The 22,284-nt window shown below is 49.6% G+C and overlaps 1 pseudogene; it reads left to right on the forward strand.

The window, feature by feature from the left end:
- Positions 1-871: 871 nt before the first annotated feature.
- Positions 872-20,966, forward strand: LOC147118686 (uncharacterized; annotated as a pseudogene).
- Positions 20,967-22,284: the final 1,318 nt, after the last annotated feature.

The raw sequence follows: 22,284 nt of genomic DNA on the forward strand, positions 1-22,284 counted from the left end.
AAAACTGACAGCGGGTCGGTATCCTGCTCTGAACCGCCTCCTTGTGAGTTTCCTAAGTGTCAGGCCTGTCATCCCTGAACAGACCCGACACCAAGCGGTGGGTCAGCCAATTTAGATACTTTAAAGCTTGTTAAAAGGTACTTAAGCACCATTTTCCCATGTACTTACCATTTTCCCAGGTTTTTAACAAGGTTCCCGGAGAGCGACTATCACGTCAGGTAAGTATGTCGGGTTCGCAATGACTGTGGATTGCTGTGAATAGGTGAAAGCTGCAGAAGTGGTCTAAAACATACCATTTCACAGCTGTTCACTTCCCAATCTTAGAATCTGGAGCATTAATGATTTGGAACCCACTTTGGAGCTTTATGCAAACATGATTTCTCTTTCATAAAACCATGTTGACTCTGCCTAATCATATAATCATTTTCTAAGTGCCCTGTTCCACTTCCTTAATAATGGATTCCAGCATTTTCCCGAGGACTGATGTCAGGCTAACTGGCCTGTAGATCCCTGTTTTCTCTCTCCCTCCTTTCTTGAATAGCGGGGTTACATTTGCTACCTTCCATTCCATGAGGACCTTTCCAGAATCTAGGGAATTTTGGAAGATCACGACCAATGCATCCACTATCTCCGCAGCCACCTCTTTTAGAACCCTAGGATGTAGGCCGTCAGGTCCAGGGGATTTGTCGGCTTTTAGTTCCGTTAGTTTCTCAAGTACTTTTTCTCGACTGATATTAATTACTTTAAGTTCCTCACTCTCATTAGCCCCTTGGTTCCCCACTATTTCTGGAATCTCAACCTTCTCCAGTGTAGCTCACGTGGCTCCAGCTCACGCAGCCTAAGCCCGGGCTGTCCGCAGTGCGGCCGCAACATGCCCGTAGACTTGCACGAGTGGTCGGGACCTCTCGTCCTGACCGAGGTGGACGAGAAGCCTGCGCAGCCCCTCCGTGTCAAGTATGACAACGTGGACAGAGATGTGCTGGGTAAAGTGCTGAGCCCGGCCCAGGTACTGACTGCAGCTGAGAGCTGAACACACAGGAACTGCTCCAGTGCCTGGAGCCAGCAACAAGAGGCAACAAAAGCAAGGAAGGCACAGAGTACAAAAGCAAGGAAGTTATGATGAACCTTCATAAAACACACGTTCGGCCTCAACTGGAGTATTGTGTCCAATTCTGGGCCCCGCACATTAGGAAGGATGTGAAGACCTTAGAGATGGTGCAGAAAAGATTTATAAGAATGGTTCCAAGGATGAGGGACTTCAGTTACTTGGATCGACTGGAGAAGCTGGGGTTGTTCTCCCTAGAGCAGAGAAGGTTGAGAGATCTGATAGAGGTGTTCAAAATCATGAGGGGTCTGGACAGAGTAGATAGAGAGAAACTGTTCCCATTGGCGGAAGGGTCGAGAATCAGAGGACACAGATTTAAGGTGATTGGCGGAAGAACCAAAGGCGACATGAGGAAAAACCTTTTTACGCAGCGAGTGGTTAGGATCTGGAATGCACTGCCTGAAAGGGTGGTGGAGGCTGATTCAATCATGGCTTTCAAAAGGGAATTGGATAAGTTCCTGAAGTAAAGAAATTTGCAGGGCTACGGGGAAAGGGCGGGGGAGTGGGACTAGCTGAAGTGGTCTTGCAGAGAGCCGGCACGGGCTCAACGGGCTGAATGGCCTCCTTCTGTGCTGTAACCATTCTCTGATTTTAAGCTTATATTGTGGTTAGTAACAGACAAACTCAGTTCTTTCCCCTGATCTGATTACAGATTCCAACCAGTTGATTCAGTGAATGGAATGTCTTATCAGTGTTGCCATGGCGACCTCTCTGCAGTGAAATGCCTGTTTGAGTTTCTTACTCAGACTAAACTTCTCTTTCCCATAATACACATTATATCAGACATTTGATGTCAATGTATTTTAGCCATGTTATGTTAATATCTCTAAAATCTACAGGGAGATCAGATACACAAATCTTTAAAAGTGGGAGGACAAGTTTATAAAGTGGTTTAAAAATGTTAACCAAGGTTTTTTATAAATGGGGCATAGAAAACAAAACCATCGGTTCGGCTGCAGTTAGAATAAGTTTTGGGTATCTTACACTAGTAAGGATGTCGGGGCCACAGAGAGGCTGCAGAATAAATTCACTGAGATTATACCACGGATGAGAGGCTTTAGTTATCAGAGAACCAGAGAATGATACAGCACAAAAGGCGGCCATTCGGCCCATCATGCTTGTGCCAGCTCTTTGGGAGAGCTATCCAATTAGTCCCACTCCCTTGCTCTTTCCCCATATCCCAGTAAATGTTTTACCTTCAAATATTTATCAAATTCTCTTTTGAAAGTTACTCTTGAATCTGCTTCCTCCACCCTTTCAGGCAGTGCATTTCAGATCATAATAACTCGCTGGGTAAAGAAATGTTTCCTCATGATGGCCTGTCTGCAGTGAAGCGCCTGTTTGAGTTTCTAACTGAGCTGAACTTCTCTTTCCCAGGAGGAGAGACGAAAGAAACTGGGGCACTTCTCATTAGAACAAAGCAGAGTGAGAGGAGATGTGAGCGAGGTGTTTAAACTTGATCAACAACACCGACCAAAATATCAGACACACTCCCTGTCCCTCAGGACCTGTGTCCAGGGGAGAAGCTGATGGGTTTATCAGATCATCTTTGGGTTAAATGTTGTGCTCGTGGAGCTGAGCCCCTAGTGTCAGCATCAACCACTCTCCAGTCGGGTACAGCACGGGTTAGATACAGAGTAACCCCATCAGCCGCTCCCCGACACAGATACCGAGGGACAGGGAGTGTCCGGGACAATGACATTTCTCACTCAATAAGGAATAAATTGATCCTGTACCTCTCCCCATTAATCCTGGGCTCCACACGGGACGAATCCTGCTCCTGTTTCCCTTCCTGTAACAGCACTGAGCTAAACCCAGCCCATAATGAGCAGGACTCAGGGAGGTAGGTTGCTAGGCACTGCAGTGATGTCATAAAGCAGGGCCATTCAGCCCAGCTGGTCGTCTCCTTGTCCCTTTAAAGGTGGAGAGCCGGGACACCCTGTCTCCAAACACATCCCACCTGTTCATACTGAGAATCCCCGGGGAAGGCCCAAGGCCCAGAGTGTGGAACACAACCAAGGGGGGAAAGAGGAGGAGAGAAGGGGAGGTAAATCAAGGAGTCGGGACTGAGGGACACCAAGCTTCAGTTTTAGAACCTGTAGACTTCAGGAGGGGAAGAGTGAGTTCAGTAGTTTTGGGATCCAGGGAGAGAACAAGGAGCAGATGGGGAGACTGGTGTGGGTTCCAGCACAGTGAGGATGTAAGGGGAGGGAGATTGTGTCAGGCCATGTATTAGGGGTGTAGGAGGGACAAGAGAGGAAAGGTCAGAGGAGCAATTACTGCAGCAGTGCCCATAAATAGTGAGAGAGAGAGAAGGTGGGGGTTCGAGTGGACCAGGGACAGTCTGTTAAACTCTCTGTTTGCTGTGACCAGTCTTCCTTCGGTTAAAAATGGCCTCCTGTAACCCAGTGACACAAACAGCCCATTAAACTCCACCAATGGCCTTTGGTCTGGTGAGGTCTCCCTTTGTGAAACATCGGCTGTTGTTAAAGCTTTTCATTCTGACACGCTCACACTGAGAAATGAGCTGCAGAACTGCCGACACCGTCAGCTTTAAGGAGACGTTTCCCTTTGGAGATCGGATTGCCCATTGAGTTTGATTAAACTGATGTTAAAGTAACAAGGCTGCTTTGCCCCGTGACAATAACAGATTATCAGAATATTTCCCATAGGTTAAAATCCAATATTACAGGGACTCACTGCCCTGGAGGGTTGAAGTGGACCCTGTGATATAATAGAATTTTCTGTCCTATCAGACTTGGACATCTTGTAGATCCATCTTTTAACAAGTTGTGGGAACTCAGTTCTCAGATGGATTTCACTCAGTTTGTAACAAGTCCTCAATCAGCTCGTCTTATTGTCGAGACATCAAGGACTCGACACACTGCGTGTGTGTGAAACAAAGCTCATTTATTTGACATTGATACAGATTAAACTCCAGCCCAGTTATAGGGGTTACTAACATCAGCTGAAACAAACCCCAACTGTCAGAATGAACAAGGTTCAGTCCTGGATGTGATTAACAGCAGCAATAACAGCAGAATCCAACCCCCGCAGTCACTTGTGAACTCGCTGGTGTGCCAGCAGGTTGGATGAACGAATGAATCACTTCACACACACGGAGCAGGTGAACGACCTCTCCCCAGTGTGAACTCGCTGGTGTGTCAGCAGGTGGGATGAATTAGCAAATCCCTTTCCACACATGTAGCAGGGGAACAGCCTCTCCCCAGTGTGTGTGTTGGTGTGTTAGCAGATCTTTTGTGCTTTTAATGCTCTTCTCACAGTCAGAACATTTATAAGGTTTCTTATCAGTGTGAACTCGTTGGTGTGTCAGCAGGTTGGCTGAATGAGCAAAACTTTGCCCACACACGGAGCAGGTGAACGGTCTCTCCCCAGTGTGAACTCGCTGGTGTATCTGAAGGTCAGATGATATGAATGAATCCCGTCCCACACTCAAAGCAGGTGAATGGCCTCTCCACAGTGTGAACTTGCTGGTGTTTCAGCAGGGTGGATGACTGAGTGAATCTCTTCCCACACACGGAGCAGGTATACGGCCTCGCCCCAGTGTGACTGCGTCGATGAGTTTCCAGCTGGGATGGGGCATTGAATCCCTTCCCACAGTCCCCACATTTCCACGGTTTCTCCATAGTGCGAGTGTCCTTGTGTCTCTCCCGGTTGGACGATCAGTTGAAGCCTCGTCCACACACACAACACGTGTACGGTTTCTCCCCGCTGTGAATGGTGCGATGTTTTTTCAGGCTGTGTAACTGGTTAAAGCTCTTTCCACAGTCAGTGCACTGGAACACTCTCACTCGGGTGGGTGTGTCTCGGTGCTTTTCCAGTCACACTGATGTTTGAAATTTTTTCCCACAGACAGAACAGACAAACATTTCTCCTTCCACATTCAAAGGCCGATGATATTCAGGTCCTGATGAATCGAGTGACTCTGTCCGATCTTGATGTGATGATTGGTTTGAGTTTCCCGTCTGCAAAATCCTCCCCTTCTAATACCCTGTAAAAGGAGTTTACAAAAGTCATCATTCTAAGTACAGGATAGAAATTCAGAACAGACAATTTTAGTTTCTATGCAACATTCTTTCCTCTCTTGTTTCCCAAAAGCTGTAAATCCCTGTCCCACACACGCTCCCTCCTCCATGTGCTGAAATTCAAACCCATCGCACCATCTCCATCATTTTTCCTTTCAGCCAACTTTTCTCCCTCCCCTGAAGATGCTGACTCTGGCTGAGTTCAGTTTTACACTCACTGGTTCCCCCCTCCTCCCCTGAAGGTGCTGACTCTGGTTGGGTTCAGTTCTACACTCACTGGTTCCCCTCCCTCTCCTCCCCTGAAGGTGCTGACTCTGGTTGGGTTCAGTTCTACACTCACTGGTTCCCCTCCCTCTCCTCCCCTGAGGGTGCTGACTCTGGCTGGGTTCAGTTCTACACTCACTGGTTCCCCTCCCTCTCCTCCCCTGAGGGTGCTGACTCTGGCTGGGTTCAGTTCTACGCTCACTGGTTCCCCTCCCTCTCCTCCCCTGAAGGTGCTGACTCTGGCTGGGTTCAGTTCTACACTCACTGGTTCCCCTCCATCTCCTCCCCTAAAGGTGCTGACTCTGGCTCTAACCTTCTTTCCAATACTCTGTCCTTCCTTATAAGCTTTTCTTCTGTAATATCTCACAATTTTGGTGAGGGGCACTCCTTGACCTGTCACAATTTCACCTCCATTTACAGACACTCCCTGACCAGTCACCATTTCTCCTTCATTTACAGACACTCCTTGACCAGTCTCCATTTCTCCTCCATTTGCAGATGCTCCCTGACCAGTCACCATTTCTCCTCCATTTACAGACGCTCCCTGACCAGTCACCAGTTCTCCTCCATTTACAGACGCTCCCTGACCCGTCTCCATTTCTCCTTTATTTACAGATGCTCCCTGACCAGTCCCCATTTCTCATAGAGTCATACAGCACAGAAAGAAGCCATCGTGTCTGCGCCGGCCATCAAGCCCTGTCTATTCTAATCCCATTTTCCAGCACTTGGTCCAAAGCCTTGCATGTTATGACATTTCAAGTGCTCATCTAAATGCTTCTTGAATGTTGTGAGGGTTCCTGCCTCTACCACCCTTTCAGGCAATGTGTTCCAGATTCCAACCACCCTCTGGGTGAAAAAGCTTTTCCTCAAATCCCCTCTAAACCTCCTGCCCCTTACCTTGAATCTATGCCCCCTGGTTATTGACCCCTCTACTAAAGGGAAAAGTTCCTTTCTATCTACCCTATCTATGCCCCTCATAATTTTGTACACCTCAATCAGGTCCCCCCTCAGCCTTCTCTGCTCTAAGGAAAACAACCCCAGCCTGTCCAGTCTCTCTTCATAGCTGAAGCGCTCCAGCCCAGGTAACATCCTGGTGAATCTCCTCTGCACCCTCTCCAATGCAATCACATCCTTCCTATAGTGTGGCGACCAGAACTGTACACAGTATTCCAGCTGTGGCCTAACCAGCGATTTGTACAATTCCATCATAACCTCCCTGCTCTTATATTCTATGACTCGGCTAATGAAGGCAAGTATCCCATATGCCTTTTTAACCACCTTATCTACCTGTCCTGCTGCCTTCAGGGATCTATGTACATGCACACCAAGGTCCCTCTGATCCTCTGTCCTTCCGAGGGTCCTACCATTCATTGTGTATTCCCTTGCCTTGTTAGTCCTCCCAAAATGCATCACCTTACACTTTTCAGGGTTAAATTCCATTTGCCACTGTTCTGCCCATCTAACCAGCCTGTCTATATAGTCCTATAGCCTGAGGCTTCCCTCCTCGCTATTTACCACTCCACCAATTTTCGTGTCATCTGTGAACTTACTGATCAGACCTCCTACATTCATATCTAAATCATTAATGTACACTACAAACAGCAAAGGACCCAGCACCGATCCCTGCGGTACACCACTGGACACAGGCTTCCAGTCACAAAAACAATCTTCGACCATCACCCTCTGCCTCCTGCCACTAAGCCAATTTTGGATCCAATGTGCCAAATTGCCCTGGATCCCATGGGCTCTTACCTTGTTGACCAGTCTCCCATGCTGGACTTTGTCAATAGCCTTATTGAAGTCCATGTAGACTACATCAACCGCACTACCCTCATCCACACACCAATCACCCCCTCGAAAAATTCAATCAAATTGGTTAGACATGATCGCCCCCTGACAAAGCCATGCTGACTATCCTTGATTAATCCTTGCCTTTCCAAGTGGAGACTAATTCCATCCCTCAGAATTTTTTACACTAATTTCCCTACCACTGATGTTAGGCTCACTGGCCTGTAATTCCCTGGTTAACCCTACTACCCTTCTTGAATAATGGTACTACATTAGCCATTCTCCAGTCCTCTGGCACCTCCCCTGTGGCCAGAGAGGTTCTGAAAATTTGTGTCAGAGCCCCTGCAATCTCCTCCCTTGCCTCACACTGCAACCTGGGATACATCTCATCTGGGCCTGGGGATTTACCCACTTTTAAGCCCACTAAAACTGCTAGTACCTCCTCCCTCTCAATACTAATTTGTTCAAGTAAATCACAATCCCCTGCCAGATTTCTATGCCTACATCGTCCTTCTCCATAGTGAACACAGATGCAAAATATCCATTTAAAACCTCACCCACATCTTCCGGCTCTACACACAGATTGCCACTTTTGTCCCTAATGGGCCCTACTCTTTCCCTGGTTATCCTCTTGCCCTTAATATACTTATAAAACACCATGGGATTTTCCTTTATTTTGCCCGCCAGTGTTTTTTCATGCCCCCTCTTCGCTCTCCTAATTTCTTTTTTAAGTACCCCCCTGCACTTTCTATACTCCTCTAGGGCTTCCACTGTTTTTAGTCCTTTGTATCTGCCAAAAGCCTCCCTTTTTTTCCTAATCCATTCTTGTATATCTCTTGCCATCCAGTGTTCCCTGGGCTTGTTGGTCCCACCCTTGACCTTTACGGGAACACGCTGGCGTTGTACTCTCTCTATTTCCTTTCTGAAAGACTCCTGCTGCTCTGATGAGGGGTTTTTATAAGTGGGGAAAATGCTAGAGTCCATTATAAAAGATGTAATAGCAGAGCACTTGGAAAACAGTGACAGGATCGGACAAAGTCAACATGGATTTACAAAAGGTAAATCGTGCTTGACTAATCTACTGGAATTTTTTGAGGATGTAACTGGTAGAATAGATAAGGGAGAACCAGTGGATGTGGTGTATTTGGACTTTCAGAAGGCTTTCAATAAGGTCCCGCATAAGAGATTAGCGTGTAAAGTTATGGCACATGGGATTGGGGGCAAGGTACTGACTTGTATAAAGAACTGGTTGGCAGACAGGAAGCAAAGAGTTGGAATAAACGGCTCTTTTTCTGAGTGGCAGGCAGTGACTAGTGCGGTACCATAGGGATCGGTCCTGGGACAACAGCTATTCACAATATATATAAATGATCTAGACAAGGGAACTAGATGTAATATCTCCAAATTTGCAGACGACACAAAGCTGGGTGGGCGTGTGTGCTGTGAGGAGGATGCCGAGAAACTCCAGTATGATTTGGACAGGTTGGGTGATTGGGCAGAAGCATGGCAGATGCAGTATAATGTGGATAAATGCCAGGTTATCCACTTTGGTGGCAAAAACAGGAAGGCAGATTATTATCTGAACGGCAATAGATTGGGAGAAGGGGAAGTGCAACGAGACCTGGGTGTCCTTCTGCTCCGAGACCTGGGCGTCCTTGTGCACCAGTCGCTGAAGGTAAGCATGCAGGTACAGCAGGCAGTTAAGAAGGCAAATGGCATGTTGGCCTTCGTAGTGAGAGGGTTCGAGTACAGGAACAAGGATGTCTTGCTGCAGTTGTACAGGGCCTTGGTGAGACCACATCTTGAGTATTGTGTGCAGTTTTGTTCGCCTTATCTGAGGAAGGATGTTCTTGCCATGGAGGGAGTGCAGCGAAGATTCACCAGACTGATACGCTGGGATGGCAGGAATGACGTATGAGGAGAGATTGGGTCGATTAGGCTTATACTCGCTGGAGTTTAGAAGAATGAGAGGGGATCTCATTGACAGACTAGTTGCAGGAAGGATGTTCCCAATGGTCGGGGAGTCCAGAACCAGGGGTCACAGTCTAAGGGTAAGAGGTAGGCCATTTAGGACAGAGATGAGGAGGAATTTCTTCACCCAGAGAGTGGTGAACCTGTGGAATTCTCTACCACAGAAGGCAGTAGAGGCCAATTCATTAAATATATTCAAGAAGGAGTTAGATATATTTCTTACGGCTAAAGGGATCAAGGGATATGGGGAGAAGGCAGGGACAGGGTACTGAATTTGGATGATCAGTCATGATCTCATTGAATGGCGGAGCAGGCTCGAGGGACCGAATGGCCTACTCCTGCTCCTATCTTCTATGTTTCTATGTTTCTAAGTAGCTGATCCCAGTCCACTTTGGCCAGCTCCTGCCTTATCATATTAAAATTGGCCTTCCCCCAATTTAGAACCTTTATTTCCGGTCCATCTTCCTTTTTCATGACTACCTTAAATCTCACCGAATTATGGTCACTGCCACCAAAATGCTCTCCTACGGACACTTCTACTACTTGCCCAGCTACATTCCCTAGAATTAGGTCCAGTACCGCCCCCTCTCTTGTTGGACTTTCTACATGCTGGCTCAAAAAGCTCTGCTGGATGCACTTTAAGAATTCCGCACCCTCTAAGCCTTTCACACTCTGACTATCCCAGTTAATATTGGGGAAGTTGAAATCCCCCACTATTATTACGCTATTATTTCTACACTTCTCTGTGATTTGCCTAGATATCTGTTCCTCTATCTCCCCCTGACTGTTTGGGGGCCTATAGTACACTCCCAGCAAAGTGCTTGCCCCCTTTTTGTTTTTAAGTTCTACCCATATGGCCTCATTAGAGGAACCTGCTAAGATATCATCCCTATAATTGCAAAATACTGCGGATGCTGGAAATCTGAAATAACAACAGAAAGTGCTGGAAATACTCAGCAGGCCAGGCAGCATCCGTGGAGAGAGAAACAGAGTTAACGTTTCAGGTCTGGGACCCTTCATCAGAACTGGAAAAAGCTGGAGATGTAACAGATATTAAGCAGGTGCAGAGACGGTGGGGGGGCGGGGGGTTAGGAGGGGAGGAAGAAATAGAAAGAACATCCTGTACTTTTGTAAGAGGCAGGAAAGATAAAATGTTGCAAATGGGAATGGCAAAAATCATACTGCATGAAAAATGGGGGCAGGGATAATTATCTGAAATTGTTGAACTCAATGTTGAGTCCGGCAGGCTGCAAAGTGCCCAATCGAAAGATGAGGTGCTGTTCCTCGAGCGTACGTTGAGCTTTCTCCCGCTTTCTAAATTCTCGTTCTACTTGGATCACTCCCTCTGGCCTTCTACCCTCTCTAGATCTTTTCATTGCTAACTGCTGACGTGACATCGGCCGTCTCCATTTCTCTGCTCCACTCACTCACTCCAACCTAACTCCCTCTGAACTTGCAGCACTCCGTTCTCTCCGATCCAACCCTAACATTATCATTAAACCTGCTGATAAGGGTGGTGCTGTTGTTATTTGGTGAACTGACCTCTACTGTGCGGAAGCTGAACGCCAACTCTCCAACAGCTCCTCCTACCTCCGCCTGGACCATGACCCCACTAGCAAACATCAAGCCATTGTTTCCAAGTGTGTCACTGACCTCATCTCCTCTGGGGATCTTCCCTCCATTGCCGCCAACCTCATAGTCCCCCAACCCCGCACAGCCCGCTTCTACCTCCTTCCCAAGATCCACAAACAGGACTGCCCTGGTAGACCCATCGTTTCAGCCTGTTCTTGCCCCACGGAACTTATCTTTTCCTATCTTGACTCTATTTTTTCTCCCCTTGTCCAGTCACTTCCCACCTACATTCGCGACTCTTCCGACGCCCTCCGTCACTTTAACAGTTTCCAGTTTCCTGGCCCCAACTGTCTCCTTTTCACCATGGACGTCCAATCCCTCTACACCTCCATCCCCCACCAGGATGGCCTTCGGGCGCTCTGTTTCTTCCTTGAACAGAGGCCCAACCAGTCCCCATCCACCACCACCCTCCTCCGCCTGGCTGAACTTGTTCTCACATTGAACAACTTCTCCTTTGACTCCTTTGACTCCACTCACTTCCTCCAAATTCCTCCAAGTGTTGCTATGGGAACCCGCATGGGCCCTAGCTATGCCTGCCTGTTCATGGGACATGTGGAACATTCTTTGTTCCAGTCCTACTCAGGTCACCTCCCTCACCTCTTTTTCCGGTACATCGATGACTGTATTGGTGCCATTTCCTGCTCTCATCCTGAACTAGATAAGTTCATTCACTTTACTTCCAATTTCCACCCTTCCCTCACCTTCACATGGTCCATCTCCGACTCTTCCCTTCCCTTCCTTGACTTCTCCATCTCCATTTCTGGCGATCGGCTTTCAACAAACATCCACTACAAGCCCACCGACTCCCACAGCTACCTGGACTACACTTCCTCCCACCCCGCTTCCTGTAAGGACTCTATTCCATTCTTCCAGTTTCTCCGTCTCCACCACGTCTGTTCTGACGATGCCACCTTCCATACTAGTGCTTCTGACATGTCTTCCTTTTTCCTCAACCGAGGATTCCCCTCTACCGTGGTTGACACGGCCCTTGACCGTGTCCGTTCTATTTCCCGCACTTCTGCTCTCACCCCTGCCCCTCCCTCCTAGAACCACGATAGGGTTCCCCTTGTCCTCACCTTTCACCCCTCCAGGCTCCACATTCAACGGATCATCCTCCGCCATTTCCGCCACCTCCAACGTGATCCCACCACCAAACACATCTTCCCCTCACCTCCCCTTTCAGCATTCCGAAGGGACCGCTCCCTCCGCGACACCCTGGTCCACTCCTCAATCACCCCCAACAACCCTGCTCCTTCACCTGACACCTTCCCGTGCAAGCGCAGGAGATGCAACACCTGCCCTTTTACCTCCTCCCTTCCCACTGTCCAGGGCCCCAAACACCCCTTCCAGGTGGAACAGCGATTTACTTGTACTTCTTGCAATCTAGTATACTGTATTCGCTGTTCACAATGCGGTCTCCTCTACATTGGGGAGACCAAACGCAGATTGGGCGACCGCTTTGCGGAACACCTCCATTCAGTCCGTACGGGTGACCCTGAGCTTCTGGTTGCCTGTCACTTTAACTCACCGCTTCACTCCCACTCTGATCTCTCTGTCCTCGGCCTATTGCATTGTTCCAATGAAGCTCAATGTAAGCTCGAGGAACAGCACCTCATCTTTCGATTGGGCACTTTGCAGTCTGCCGGACTCAACATTGAGTTCAACAATTTCAGATAATTATCCCTGCCCCCATTTTTCATGCAGTATGATTTTTGCCATTCCCATTTGCAACATTTTATCTTTCCTGCCTCTTACAAAAGTACAGGATGTTCTTTCTATTCCTTCCTCCCCTCCTAACCCCCCCCCCCCCCCCCCGTCTCTGCACCTGCTTAATATCTGTTACATCTCCAGCTTTTTCCAGTTCTGATGAAGGGTCCCAGACCTGAAACGTTAACTCTGTTTCTCTCTCCACGGATGCTGCCTGGCCTGCTGAGTATTTCCAGCATTTTCTGTTGTTATTTAAGATATCATCCCTCCTTACTGCAGTAATTGACTCCTTGATTAATATTGCGACATCCTCTCCTCTTTTACATCCCCCTCTGTCTTGCCTGAAGATTCTATACCCCAGAATATTGAGCTGCCAGTCCTCCATTTACAGACGCTCCCTGACCAGTCACCATTTCTCCTCTATTTACAGATGCTCCCTGACCAGTCACCATTTCTCCTCTATTTACAGATGCTCCCTGACCGGTCACCATTTCTCCTCCATTTACAGACGCTCCCTGACCAGTCACCATTTCTCCTCCATTTATAGACGCTCCCTGACTCGCTGGGGATTTCCCAGCACTTCCTGGTTGTCCCGGAGTTTGTGTCTTAAACTGGCGGGTAGTTGTGGGGAGGCGGATAATGTTGAGTGTTTTAATAATGGGGCCTGGGGCCGCACTCGGGGTGTGAGCAGCCCGCGTCCCCCCGGGGTTGATGAACCCGCTCCCTGAGCTCGGGGTGTGAGCGGCCCGCGTCCCCCCGGGGTTCATGAACCTGCTCCCTGAGCTCGGGGTGTGAGCGGCCCGCGTCCCCCCGGGGTTCATGAACCCGCTCCCCGAGCTCGGGGTGTGAGCAGCCCGCGTCCCCCCGGGGTTCATTTATTTATTTATCTTTGTTTTTTTTTTACATAGTTAGATGAATTTTTATTTATAATCAAGGCCACTGATTACAGCTTCTATGCAAATCTGCACATGCTCATAGAATTTGAGCCCTATAATATTAACACTCCTATAATGGTGTATAATAAAATCACCATTTAACATTTTTCAATCACAGTAATCATTGACCCCCACACCAGATTGTATTCACCCTGAGCAACGCCATGAGAGATACACTAGTTACCTGAAGATTACTCTCGATTGCACTGGGAAAATAATTTGACTTGCGAGAAGATTAAGATCCCTGTATAAACCTTCATATAAACTCAGATATATTTCACATATCCTGGATTATAGCAGTTGAAATACACGAGCATTCAGTCACCTGTTTGCCAATACAATAGTTTCAGTTGAATTTGCTGCCTGTCTGTGAGAAGGTCATTGGCGGCAGCTTGGTAAAAGGAGCCCGAGGGCAGTTTCTGATTGGACCTTTCATTGGGTCCGATATAAATGTTGTGATCGTTTCTATAGCAACGAAGTCTCCCTCGTGTGAACGGCCCGCGTCCCCCCGGGGTTCATGAACCCGCTCCCTGAGCTCGGGGTGTGAGCGTCCCGCATCCCCCCGGGGTTCATGAACCCGCTCCCTGAGCTCGGGGTGTGAGCGTCCCGCATCCCCCCGGGGTTCATGAACCCGCTCCCTGAGCTCGGGGTGTGAGCGGCCCGCATCCCCCCGGGGTTCATGAACCCGCTCCCTGAGCTCGGGGTGTGAGCGGCCCGCGTCCCCCCCGGGGTTCATGAACCCGCTCCCTGAGCTCGGGGTGTGAGCGGCCCGCGTCCCCCCCGGGGTTCATGAACCCTCTCCCTGAGCTCGGGGTGTGAGCGGCCCGCGTCCCCCCGGGGTTCATGAACCCGCTCCCTGAGCTCGGGGTGTGAGCGGCCCACGTCCCCCCGGGGTTCATGAACCCACTCCCTGAGCTCTCGCACCTGATGTGTCAGTGGCTGCTGCCAATGTCTGCGCATGCTCAGCTCACACAGCCCGGGTGATTGACGGGAGCTGCGGACCAATACGAAGAGCGGGGCGGGGCTGGAGGGCCGAGTGGGCGGCGGGTCCTCCAACCAATCAGAGTGTGCGAGGGGCGGGGCTTGACCTTTAAACCTGAACAACAGAAGGTGAGCTGAGCATGCGCGGACCTTGGCAGCAGCCGCTGACACATCAGGTGAGAGGTCAGTGAGCGGATTCATGAACCCCGGGGTGACGCAGGCTGCTCACACCCCGAGCTCAGGGAGTGGGTTCATGAACCCCGGGGGGACGCGGGCCGCTCACACCCTGAGCTCAGGGAGCGGGTTCATGAACCCCGGGGGGATGCGGGCCGCTCACACCCCGAGCTCAGGGAGCGGGTTCATGAACCCCGGGGGGACGCGGGCCGCTCACACCCCGAGCTCAGGGAGCGGGTTCATGAACTCCGGGGGGACGCGGGCCGCTCACACCCCGCGCTCAGGGAGTGGGTTCATGAACCCCGGGGGGACGCGGGCCGCTCACACCCTGAGCTCAGGGAGCGGGTTCATGAACCCCGGGGGGACGGGGGCCGCTCACACCCCGAGCTCAGGGAGCGGTTTCATGAACCCCGGGGGGACGCGGGCCGCTCACACCCCGCGCTCAGGGAGCGGGTTCATGAACCCCGGGGGAGGCTGCGAGATTCTCAGCAGCTCAGCTCTGCTCGGTGCTGTGTGAACGGGCTGCTCCACACCCCGGCTGCTCACGGGGAATGCCAGTGCGGAGGGCCCAGTGCAGAAGGCCCAGGGTGGAAGACCCAGAGGAGAGTGTCCTAGGCAGGAGGCCCAGCACGGAGGACCCCAGGCGGGGGGCCTAGGGCGGAGCGGCTGGTCGCCAGAAGCGGAGTCGGGGATGCTGTGGGTGAGCATGCTGCATAGTTTCTAAAGGTGAAGAATGGTCTCCGGCCCGAATGAGTTCCAGCGGCCCCATCTGTGCTCCATCTGCTGGCAGCTGTGAGGCTTTGTTTCGGTGATGGGACCGGGTTTGTGCGCCGCCATTTGGTGGAGGAAAGACAGACTGTTCCTATCTATCGTATGGTGCTTGAACAGCCATAAGATGGGAAAAGAGAACGGGATAAAAGTAAAAAAGGAAAATAAAAGACAAAACAAGGTATATCGGCAAGGAATAACGAATGTCTTGATGGCTGGGTCCTGTGAGTGATAACAGCAAGAAGAAGGAAATTTGAGGACTCGTTTTCCTCTTTTACGGGATTTGAGTAAGTGGTCGGCTTCCTTTCTGTGGAAAGGTTGAAGACTGTGGATCAGGATTATGACATTATATGGTTGGATAACATCAAGTGAAGACGAGGAGTTATTAGAGTGTCAGTAGGACTGGCGTTGAACTGGTATTACTTGCTTGTTGAACAAGTTTCGGGTTCTGGTTAAAAGTAGTTTACTTGAAGTCTTAAGTGATTTTTTAATATGGTTATAGGATTTTGTATATTGTGGTGTTATTTAGTGTTAAATCCTTCCTTAATCGAACGAACGAACGCTCTAGTGAACGCACGCATGTGGATACAAATATATGCACGCATGCAGACACAATGGAACTTACGTTCGACCGAATGAAGGGCCGTCGCACCCCAGGATGTCGGCCCGCTTGGTGAGCGTGAAGCCTGCCGGACGGATGACCGAACGCACACAGGTAGAAATGGCACACATGTACGCAGTCATGCACATGGAACTTATGCTTGAGCGAACGAACGGGCGAATGGAGGAATGAATGACTGAATGATTGAACGATGCCAGTTGGACTGGCATGTACGGATTCTTGGTTTATTAAATAGTTGCAGTTTGTACTGTAAACATTATTGATTTACCTGTAAAATTTATTGTTGTATTTATATTGTTGACCATAATTGGTCAATGAATGTAATGGATTTACTATGTAACTGATGAAAAGAAAAATGAACCCCGGGGGGACGCGGGCTGCTCACACCCCGAGCTCAGGGAGCGGGTTCATGAACCCCGGGGGGACGCGGGCTGCACAAACCCCGAGTGCGGCCCCAGGCCCGATTATTAAAACACTCGACGTTATCCGCTTCACAAATACCCGGGGTGGGTCTCAGGCCCCGAACAAGAGCCTCCGGGCTGGGCGTTTGCCCCGAGCGGGGCGGCAGCTGCAGGGCTTTCTCCCGGTGACAGGCCCGGGGTAACGGCCGCCATCTTGAGAGGCTCAGGGGGCAGCAGGGCGCATGCGTGGCCCCCTTGGCCAGGAACCAGGAGGAGAGAATCTTGTCAATTTCTATCCTGGACTCACAGTGATGGCTTTTGTAAACTCCTTTTACAGGCTGTGAGAAGGGCAGCATTTACAGACCGCAAACTCAGACGAAACATCACATCGAGATCTGACAGAGTCACTCCATTCATCAGGACCTGAATATCATCAGCCTTTGAATGTGGAAGGAGAAATGTTTGCCTGTTCTGTCTGTGGGAAAAGATTTCAAACATCTGTGTGACTGGAAAAGCACTGAGACACACACACCTGAGTGAGAGTGTTCCGAGTGACTGCCGAAGGAGAAGAAGAAGAAGAAGCACTGACTGTGGAAAAAGCTTTAACCAGTTACACAGCCTGAAAAAACATCGCACCATTCACAGCGGGGAGTCACCGTACACGTGTTCTGTGTGTGGACAAGGCTTCAACTGATCGTCCAACCTGGAGAGACACAAGGACACCCGCACCATGGAGAAGCCGTGGAAATGTGGGGACTGTGGGAAGCATAGAAACATAGAAACATAGAAGATAGGAGCAGGAGTAGGCCATTCGGCCCTTCGAGCCTGCTCCGCCATTCAATGAGATCATGGCTGATCATCCAAATTCAGTACCCTGTCCCTGCCTTCTCCCCATATCCCTTGATCCCTTTAGCCTCAAGAAATATATCCAACTCGTTCTTGAATATATTTAATGAACTGGCCTCCACCGCCCTCTGTGGCAGAAAATTCCACAGGTTCACCACTCTCTGGGTGAAGAAGTTCCTCCTCATTTCAGTCCTAAATGGCTTACCCCTTATCCTTAGACTATGACCCCTGGTTCTGGACTCCCCGGCCATCATAAACATCCCTCCTGCATCTAGTCTGTCCAGACCTGACAGAATTTTATAGGTTTCGATGAGATCCCCTCTCAATCTTCTAAACTCCAGTGAGTATAAGTCCAATCGACACAATCTCTCCTCATACGTCATTCCTGCCATCCCAGGTATCAGCCTGGTGAATCTTCGCTGCACTCCCTACATGGCAAGAACGTCCTTCCTCAGGTAAGGTGACCAAAACTGCACACAATACTTAAGGTGCGGTCTCACCAAGGCCCTGTACAACTGTAGCAAGACATCCTTGTTCCTGTACTCGAACCCTCTTGCTACGAAGGCCAACATACCATTTGCCTTCTTAACCGCCTGCTGCATCTGCATGCTTACCTTCAGCGACTGGTGCACAATAACACCCAGGTCTCTTTGCACTTCCCCTTCTCCCAATCTATTGCCATTCAAATAATAATCTGCCTTCCTGTTTTTGCCACCAAAGTGGATAACCTCACATTTATCCACATTATAGTGCATTTTCCATGTTTCTGCCCAATCACCCAACCTGTCCAAATCGTACTGGAGTTTCACGACATCCTCCTCACAGCTTACCCTCCCACCCAGCTTTGTGTCGTCTGCAAATTTGGAGATATTACATCCAATTCCCTTGTCCAGATCATTAATATATGTTGTGAACAGCTGGGGTCCTAGGACCGATCCTTGCGGTACCCCACTAGTCACTGCCTGCCACTCGGAAAATGACCCGTTTATTCCAACTCTTTGCTTTCTGTCCACCAACCAGTTCTCTATCCAAGTCAATACCTTGCCCCCAATCCCATGTGCCTTAATTTTGCATGCTAATCTCTTATGTGGGACCTTATCGAAAGCCTTCTGAAAGTCCAAATACACCACATCCACTGGTTCTCCCTTATCTATTTTACCAGTTACATCCTCAAAAATTTCCAGTAGATTAGTCAAGCATGATTTACCTTTTGTAAATTCAATTACCCATCTGAGCTGAAAACTCATCAACGCATTCACACCGGGGAGAGGCTGTTCACCTGCTCCGTTTGTGGGAAGGGATTCACTCTGTCGTCCAGCCTCCATTTACACCAATGAGTTCACACTGATGAGAGACCTTTTAAATGCTCTGACTGTGGGAACTGCTTTAAACTCTCTGCAAATTTTATTAAACATCAGCTTGTTCACACCGACGAGAGACCGTTCAGTTGTACTCACTGCAAGAAGAGCTTCAGGCAGTCATCTCACCTCATTCAACACCAGCGAGTTCACACTGGGGAGAGGCCGTTTACCTGTTCTGTATGTGGGAAGGGATTCACTCATGCATCCAATCTTCTAACACACCAAGGGGTTCACACTGGGGAGAGGATATTCACCTGCTCCGTGTGTGGAAAGGGATTTACACAGTCATCCAATCTTCAGACACACCAACGGGTTCACACTGGGGAGAGGCCGTTCACCTGCTCCGTGTGTGGGAAGGGATTCACTAAATCATCCCACCTGCTGACACACCAACTTGTTCACCTTGATAGAGCTTTCAAATGTGCTGACTGTGAGAAGAGCTTTAAAAGCGCAAAGGATCTGCTGACACACCAACGGGTTCACACTGGGGAGAGGCCATTCACCTGCTCCGTGTGTGGGAAAGGATTCACTCTATCATCCAGTCTCAAGGCCCACCAACGCACTCACAGCGGAGAGAGGCTGTTCACCTGCTCTGTATGTGGGAAGGGATTCACTACTTCATCCAACCTGCTGAGACACCAGCAAGTTCACACTAGGGAGAGGCCATTCACCTGCTCTGTGTGTGGGAAGGAATTCACTCGATCATCTTGCCTGGTGAGACACCAGCAAATTCATAAGTGACTGTAGGGGTAGGATTCTGCTGTTAATCACATCCTATGTTTGTTTCTACCAATGTTATTAACCCCTATAACTGGGCTGTGTTGTGTTCGTTATTTCACCAAGATAAGGGACTAATTGATGTCCATTTTTGGTCCTTTTCTCCTTTCGAACTCTAGATTAGTTCAGTTCTCATACATTCGGTTACTCTCATGGACAAGTCCCAGCTCCCCATCCCTTCCAGAGTCCCTCTCCTAGCCTTGGTATCCAGGGAAGGTATCGGTAATACACCTGGGATCACTGAATACAAACTCAGTCTGTTAATCACTGTCAGCTACTGGACTTAGTGTGTGCCCCACAGCATCTCTCTCACCTTCGATGTGTGAATAGAGCATCACGCCCGCAAACCTGGTTTTAAATTTATTCAGCAAATCTATTTACCAGAAGCTTGCAGGGTGATGAGGCAGTGTTGAGGTGCTGCTGTATCAGCCTTGGCTCAGTGGGCAGCACTCTCGCCTCTGAGTCAGAAGGTGGTGGGTTCAAGTCCCAGCCCAGAGACTTGAGCACTAGAACCGAGGCTGACACTCCTGTGCAGTACTGAGGGAGTGCTGCACTGTCGGAAGTGCCGTCTTTCAGATGAAACATTAAACCGAGGCCCCGTCTGCTCTCTCGGGTGGAAAAGATCCCATGGCACTATTGAGAAGAAGAGCAGGGGAGTGATCTCTGGTGTCCTGGCCGATATTTATCACTAAAATAAAACAGATGATCTGGTCATTATCACATTGCTGTTTGTGGGAGCTTGCTGTGCGCAAATTGGCTGCCGCGTTTTCTACATTACAACAGTGACTACACTTCAAAAGTACTTCATTGGCTGTAAAGTGTTTTGGGACATCCTGAGGTCATGAAAGAGGCGGTATAAATGCAAGTCTCATCTTTACTCTGCATTGTGCCTGTAATGGAAATAACTGAAGATTAGTCCCAGTGTAACCTTTGCTGTCATGAAATGAGTGTGTCTTTGAATGAGCCTCACGTCCTTGCTCATGTCGGCTGTAATTGTGTAGAAAGGGGATGTGTAAAGAGATGGTCTGTGTATGGAGATGTGAAAGAAGGAAACGGTGTGTGTGTGTGATAGTGACACAGCCTTGTGGTCACAGTCAGAACAATGACAGATATCCTTGTGGTTATGGTTTGAGCAGGGCCAGATCAATAATGTAATAAACAAGTTAAATATAAATATCGCCAGTGTAGTCACAGCTTGTTAGAACAGACCTGGGGAGAAGAGAGCTCTGAATCCACTGTATTATCCCTGTTCTCCGGATCAGGTAACTATACTCTCTCTGTATCTTTGCAGTGCTGTTAATAAAGTCAGTGAAAGACAATTTGTTGTTGTGAGCTTGATTATCTGGTGTCTGAAACCACAAGACTCAAATTTTAGAGTCAACAGGATGAACACCAAACACATCACGACCCAGTACTCCAGCTCTATATTCACATGAGAAAGTCTGTTATCACACTCATCGAGTGGACATAACAAAGAAAGATCCCAACTCAAAGATCCTCTCGAATCATTTGTAAATATCTTTCAAATCCTGACTGATACACTGACAATTGATATGTTCCATTGAAGTCAATGGCTGCTGAGAGAGGGGCTGGAGAGTAGGGGTGAAAGAGGAGTTGGGGTGAGGGGGGTTGGAGAGTAGGGGTGAAAGAGGAGTTGGGGTGAGGGGGGTTGGAGAGTAGGGGTGAAAGAGGAGTTGGGGTGAGGGGGTTGGAGAGTAGGGGTGAAAGAGGAGTTGGGGTGAGGGGGTTGGAGAGTAGGGGTGAAAGAGGAGTTGGGGTGAGGGGGTTGGAGAGTAGGGGTGAAAGAGGAGTTGGGGTGAGGGGGGTTGGAGAGTAGGGGTGAAAGAGGAGTTGGGGTGAGGGGGTTGGAGAGTAGGGGTGAAAGAGGAGTTGGGGTGAGGGGGTTGGAGAGTAGGGGTGAAAGAGTTGGGGTGAAACGGTTGGAGAGTAGGGGTGAAAGAGGAGTTGGGGTGAGGGGGTTGGTGAGTAGGGGTGAAAGAGGAGTTGGGGTGAGGGGTTTGGAGAGTAGGGGTGAAAGAGGAGTTGGGGTGAGGGGGTTGGAGAGTCGGGGTGAAAGAGGAGTTGGGGTGAGGGGGGTTGGAGAGTAGGGGTGAAAGAGGAGCTGGGGTGAGGGGCATTGGAAAGTAGGGGTGAAAGAGGAGTTGGGGTGAGGAGGGTTGGAGAGTAGGGGTGAAAGAGGAGTTGGGGTGAGGGGGGTTGGAGAGTAGGGGTGAAAGAGGAGTTGGGGTGAGGGGGGTTGGAGAGTAGGGGTGAAAGAGGAGTTGGGGTGAGGGGGGTTGGAGAGTAGGGGTGAAAGAGGAGTTGGGGTGAGGGGTTGGAGAGTAGGGGTGAAAGAGGAGTTGGGGTGAGGGGTTTGGAGTGTAGGGGTGAAAGAGGAGTTGGGGTGAGGGGGGTTGGAGAGTAGGGGTGAAAGAGGAGTTGGGGTGAGGGGTTTGGAGAGTAGGGGTGAAAGAGGAGTTGGGTTGAGGGGGGTTGGAGAGTTGGGGTGAAAGAGGAGTTGGGGTGAGGGGTTTGGAGTGTAGGGGTAAAAGAGGAGTCGGGGTGAGGGGGGTTGGAGAGTTGGGGTGAAAGAGGAGTTGGGCTGAGGGGGTTTGGAGAGTAGGGGTGAAAGAGGAGTTGGGGTGAGGGGTTTGGAGAGTAGGGGTAAAAGAGGAGTTGGGGTGAGGAGGGTTGGAGAGTAGGGGTGAAAGAGGAGTTGGGGTGAGGGGGGTTGGAGAGTAGGGGTGAAAGAGGAGTTGGGGTGAGGGGGGTTGGAGAGTAGGGGTGAAAGAGGAGTTGGGGTGAGGGGGGTTGGAGAGTAGGGGTGAAAGAGGAGTTGGGGTGAGGGGGGTTGGAGAGTAGGGGTGAAAGAGGAGTTGGGGTGAGGGGTTTGGAGTGTAGGGGTG

The sequence above is a fragment of the Somniosus microcephalus genome, chromosome 4 (assembly GCF_052327205.1).
Source record: "Somniosus microcephalus isolate GS21.2 chromosome 4, FLI_Smic_1.0, whole genome shotgun sequence".
In the NCBI taxonomy this organism is placed as follows: Eukaryota; Metazoa; Chordata; class Chondrichthyes; order Squaliformes; family Somniosidae; genus Somniosus; species Somniosus microcephalus.